This window comes from Lolium perenne, chromosome 5 (genome assembly GCF_019359855.2).
Source record: "Lolium perenne isolate Kyuss_39 chromosome 5, Kyuss_2.0, whole genome shotgun sequence".
In the NCBI taxonomy this organism is placed as follows: domain Eukaryota; kingdom Viridiplantae; phylum Streptophyta; class Magnoliopsida; order Poales; family Poaceae; genus Lolium; species Lolium perenne.
The window spans coordinates 216,335,332-216,341,196 of NC_067248.2; positions in this window are offsets into that span (position 1 = coordinate 216,335,332).

Sequence of the window (5,865 nt, forward strand, 5' to 3'; positions counted from 1 at the left end):
GTTGGTTCATGTGAGGTATATGTCATTTAATGAAAGTCTAGTAGTTCATGATCTCTCATGATTAGCTCCAATTTATTAATAATGAGTAGCATGTCATAAATATTTGCTTGCATTGTTTTATTCATAGATATGTATGACATTGTGGTATCCTCCTCTGAATAATTCATTTGAATTGACTTGGCACACGCTCACGCATGCATATGACTGAAAAACAAAAGTCAATTAAGCCTCGATGATTTACTTTGCTTCAGAGTTCTCGTATCACTTTGATGCCTCCGTTAATTTTATTTTGTCGCAAGCATGATTATGACAGTTATTGCTCTCTTGATTGTCGCTTCCCAGTCTATTGCTAGCCTTCACTTGTACTGAGCGGGAATGCTGCTCGTGCTTCCAAATCCCTGAAAACCAAGTTATTCTAAAGTGTCCACCATAAATACCTATGCATGGCATTTCAAACCATTCCAAGTAAATTTTCATGTGCTACCTTTAAAACCTTACTTCTCAATTTGTGTCAATGTTTTATAGCTCATGAGGAAGTATGTGGTGTTTCATCTTTCAACCTTGTCATTTACTCCTGACATACTTTCACCAATGGACTAGTGGCACATCCGCTTATCCAATAATTTTGCAAAAAGAGCTGGCAACGGGGTGCCCAGTCCCAATTAATTAACTTTCATCGATAATTCTCTTCACATGTTTTGCCCTGATTTATTAGTAAGCAACTTAATTTGCAAATAGACACTCCTCCATTGTATGTGACAAGGTATTAACTTGTCAATGCCTACGGGTTGTAGACTAGGGTTTAGTTGGAAGTAGAGGGCAAGTAGATCTCGAAGGTTTCAGCCAAAAAGTACTCGACGATTATGAAATTAGGGTTTGAAAAACAATGATTCAATGATTTCTTCGTCCCTCGACTCCCCCTTATATAAGAGGCGGAGCCGAGGGATTCGTGTTGTACAAGTTACAGAGTCCGGGAATCTTCTTATTCTTCGGGTAGTGGGCCTTCAGTAAACCCCGGGTACTATCTTCGGCAGGCCCATTTGGGATGCCTATGTCAGTAGCCCCCGAGATTTTGCTTGAATCGTAGAGTCAGGGAAAATCTCCACTGTTTATTTTTATTCGACAACTTTAACTTTTCTATATTTCTTCACATAAACTTCTATATTGTGCAGGGATAATGGTAGTTGGGGCTAGTTCATCTGACGGATTAGGTACTAGTTAACTGCTCTAGTGGCAATCCGCAAAAACCTACTTCAAGATCACGTCCCTGGACATGATCTTGGGATACTGGTGTAAACTTCGACAGGTGCCGCTTAAGGTCTTACCATTCTGTCGAGTCCCAGTAAAATTTATCGGGTACCTAACGCGTCCGTTAGGATTTTTCTTCGCATCTGTTGATACGAATAAAAGTAGCAAACCGACATCAGAGACGGCGCCACGCCACACAGAATGGATCTGGGGTCTTACCTTCGCAAATTTGCGGCATTCAGAAATTGATCGCAACTTTGGCGTTCTGAGAATATATTGTCGAGTGCTTATTCGGCTGTTGGAATGGCACATTTTATCGAGTCAAAGATGACTTATATTGCTCTCCCGATGGGAGTATATGCAGAGTTATTTATAACTCGAAATATACTCTTTTGCTCTTCTATCTTTCTTCTTTTCATTCTTTCTTTCTATTTTTTATAATTTCATCGGGCACGCGAACAGCGTTCCCGATGGGAGTAGCCCCCGAGACTACAGCCAAGGACTTGTGCTTGGTTGTAGGCTCCACGCCTTATGCCGCTATATTTTTTTTCCTCTCCCGAAGTTTTACAATTGCTCGGGTGCGCGAACAGCGCTCCCGATGGGAGTAGCCCTCGAGGCTATGAACAAATATTTGTATTTGATCATAGGCTCATGCCATTTCTATTTTGTCTTTCTTTTTCTTTTTTCCAAAGTAGCCCCCGAGCATTTGATCAAAAACTTGTATTTGATCGAAGGCTCGGCATTATTTTTCCATGTCGCCTTTTATGAAGATGTTGAGGCGATTTTTTCCTTCTGCCAAGGTGACGTTATTGCTGACGATAGCCACGATTGCCAGTCAAAAATCGCGAGAAGTCTTCTCCCGTTGCCTTGCGGGCCCAATTTATCCACTATCTTGACACGTCGTGCAAGTGGGGGACACACGTCATCCGCTTTTTCTGGCGCACGTACCGTAACTTCTCCAATGTTAAAATACTTGTTTACCCTTGTTTCCACGTGGCTATCATCTACCGCGCACTCTTCCCATCCAACGGTCCGCCGCTTCGCCGCACCTCTATATAAGATCTCCTTTCTTCTTCCTCGAGCACTTCCGCTCACGCCGTTCTTGTGCTCTCCTCTGCAAAACCTCCTGCGCTTCACAATTCCCTAAGCTCATCTTCTCCATCTGCATTCCTGCGCCATTGTTGATGCCACCGCGTCGTTTGACCAGGCACAGCATGCCGGAATCATCAATGGCCGCCGTGGATCTGGGAAGCTGGGGATCAGCAAGAAGCCCAAAGCGCTGAGCTTCCCTAGTGAGGAAAGCTACCCAACCCCTCCAATGGGGTATCGGGTAAGTTTTGTCGACCACCTCATCCGCGGTCTTTCCGCCCCCATTCATCCTTTTCTCCGCGGACTGCTCTTTATTTACGGTCTGCAACTTCACCACCTCACGCCCAATTCCATCCTCCATATCTCCACTTTCATCACCCTCTGCGAGGCCTTCCTTGGCGTCCAGCCTAACTGGGCGCTATGGAAGCGCATTTTCTTTTATCGCCGTAATGGCTCTCCCAACGTCGCCTATAATATAGGTGGCGTTGTTATTTCCGTTCGCCCCACCGTCGATTACTTCGACGTCAAACTTCCTGACTCAGTCCACGGGTGGCGCAAGAAGTGGTTGTACATTCAGGAAGAAAACCATGGATGTGCTGAAGACAACATCCCTCCCTTCGATGGTGCCGAGAAAATCCTTCGCCGCTGCTCCTGGGACGCAGAGGCTACCGAAGAAGAAAAAATAGCGACAGAAGCCCTGATGACTCGCATCCATGAGTTGCAAAATACTCGCGGCAAAGAGTTGTCAGGTATCCAAATCACGGCGTATTTCCTTAGGACCAGAGTGCAGCCTCTTCAGGCTCGTAAATATCCTCTCTGGAAGTATGCTGGCGACAAGGACGCAGATCGGTTGTCAACGGATTTAGAGGTCAAAGACTTAGAAAAGCTTGTCCGAAAAATCTCGTCTCTCAGCAAAAAAGATCCTGTCCCTTCTTCTTGCCGTGTAAAACCATTCAGCGCCGCCAATCCACTTCCCAAGGTAACCTTTGTCGATTGATTTGTTATTGCTTTGCTATCTTTTTTGTAACTCCTTTTCTGATATCTTCCCCTGTTTTTTTTTTGTACAGAACCATCCAAATCTTGTCTCGCTTCCTCCTCTTCCTGAAGGTGGAGAAGTCGAGGAAAGGGCCGTTGTCACTGATGACAACCAAGATGCCCCCTCCTTTGTGAATGAACCCGTGGATTCTCTAAAATCTGCGGGATCTTCTGAAAAGGAGGCTGCCTCCGAAGGTACTGCGTCGGCACAATCTCCTCCTCCTGCTGTTTCTCCAAGGAACAAGAGGAAGAGGAATGATGCCGAAGATTCCGGCACCTCCAAAGCCGAAGAAGTTGGTCCTTCACGTCAGAAGGCAACTTATGATCCATATCTTGAATCCCTCATCAGCTCGTAAGTCACCTTTATTTCCCCTTATTTTTGTACTCGAAATTTTTTGTCTATCTTGTTTTTTATGCTGTCGACTTTTAATCGTAGTGATGATGAGGAAGAAGTACCAACTCTTGATGTGGCTGCTCGAACGAGCACGTCACATACTTTAATTGTTTCGGAGACGCCAGTTGAAGGAGAGGAATCCTCGCCTCCTCAACAAAATGTCGGCGCTCGCACTCCTCCGTCGAGCCCTCTTGTCCCTTCACCAAAAAGGACAAGGGTGGAAACAATCCCGGAGCCTACCCTTCAATTGGGTAGCTCCTCTAATTCTCTCTTGGATGATGTAAGTTCTTGATTTTCTTGTCATTATCTATATTTCCTCTGTTTTCTTTTTCATGCCTTCATATTTTTCCCATACCGACGTTTTCTTTCTTTGTCCTTCTTTGACAGCCTATGATCAAAGAGCTTGTTCGTATCGGTGCCCAATTCATTGGGTACCGTGAATATGCCAGCAAGACTGAAGGTAGTAACTTTTTAATGACCCTTGTTTATAGCTTCTTGCTCCTATTTTGTCGCAATTTTGACGATTCTTTACTATTTTGGCAGAGAAACTTGCAGAAGCCAACAAGCTTGTCGACACTCTTGCTCGTAAACCTGGAGCAAAGTGAAACGGCTCGCAAGAAAGCTGAACTTGACGCTGGCCAAGCTAAAGCAGAGGCTGAGAAGGCCAAGGCAAAAGCTGCTGGTGTCGAAGATCTGCAAAAAAGACTTGATGACGCCGAAACTGCTTTGAACGAGCATAAGGCCGCCCAGGCTACTCGTGAACAGGCGATCATCAAGCGCTTGAACACGCAGAATTGACGCTTCCTTGGTAACTTTGTCGATCCCTTCTATCTTTCTTAGGCTTGCTTTTCCTTGCTTGCTGTCGACCAACATATATTTTCTGCGGCAGGTAAAACAAACCAAGAATTTGAGCTTGAAGATCCCGACAATGATCCCCTCCTTGATGCACTCTCTTTCCTGGAGTTTCATGGAACCGAGGTTCGCGAGGGCATGGAGCATGCTGACGCAGGATTATCAAGGCTGTTCCCCTACTTCTTCCCGAAGAAAGAGGAGCCCAAGACTTTCCTTGCCCTTGCCAAGGACTTCAATCCACCGGAGGATCTTGGACTGAAGATGCGCCAGGAGAATATGAAGATTGCTGTCGAGAGCACTGTTGCCTTGGTCGCTGACAGCCAACAAACTGTTGACTGGATGAAAGTTGGTGACACCGAGCAGATAGAGCAAACAAAATGGCGGTCATTGATCAAGGCAGCGAAGCCCAACACGAAGAAAATCCTGGCCTATCTTGGGATCAAGCCATCTGCAACTCCTAGCTCATCAAGGCCGGAGGTCTAGTTGAATGCCTCTTCTTTTGCTTTCTCTGTTTCTTTTGTTATTGTCGCCATATTAGCTTTGGCGACAATTATCTTGGTAGTCCTTTTGGAGAACCTTCTTCTGTAATATCCATGTAAATTTCCTGAAGATCAACGAAATTCTATCTTGCACTATCATTGATCCTGAGACTTTCTTTTCCAGTTAATATTTGATAACTACTCCGCCGACCCTTGTTCTGCCGATACTTCACCTGCTTCTTCCTTCTCGAAGAAAACGCTAGTCGATAATAACCTCATCGAAGGTTCTGCAAGCAGACATTTGTCGCAAGATTTGCAAGAACTTCGACAACAACTTCAATCCATGAAAAAGCAAACTCTGGCAATGATGGAACAATCTCGAAAAGCATCTGAAAGAGAGAAAATTGCTCTCCAACAAGCCAAAGAGGCCATAGCTGCCAAGGATGATGCTGTGTCGGAAGCTGAAAAGGCCACTGCTCGAGAAAATAGCATGCTCGAGCTAATGTCTGAAGCTAGCACGGATATGCTAGGTATGTTTTTCCAACCTCATATTGCTTCTTTCTTGTTTTACTGTGCCTCCCCTTAAATTTCTTGCCTTGTCGCTTAATAGGCTCTGTTCTTGACGCTGCCGCTGAAGATGAAAGAGTGAATGTCAGAACAAATCTCCTCGTCAATCTTTCTCTTAACCATGGCTGTCTGTTTTCGGCCACCCCTGAACGGACCCAGCAAATTGTTAGGTTCCAAGATCGTGCTTGCCAGGTGCGCGAA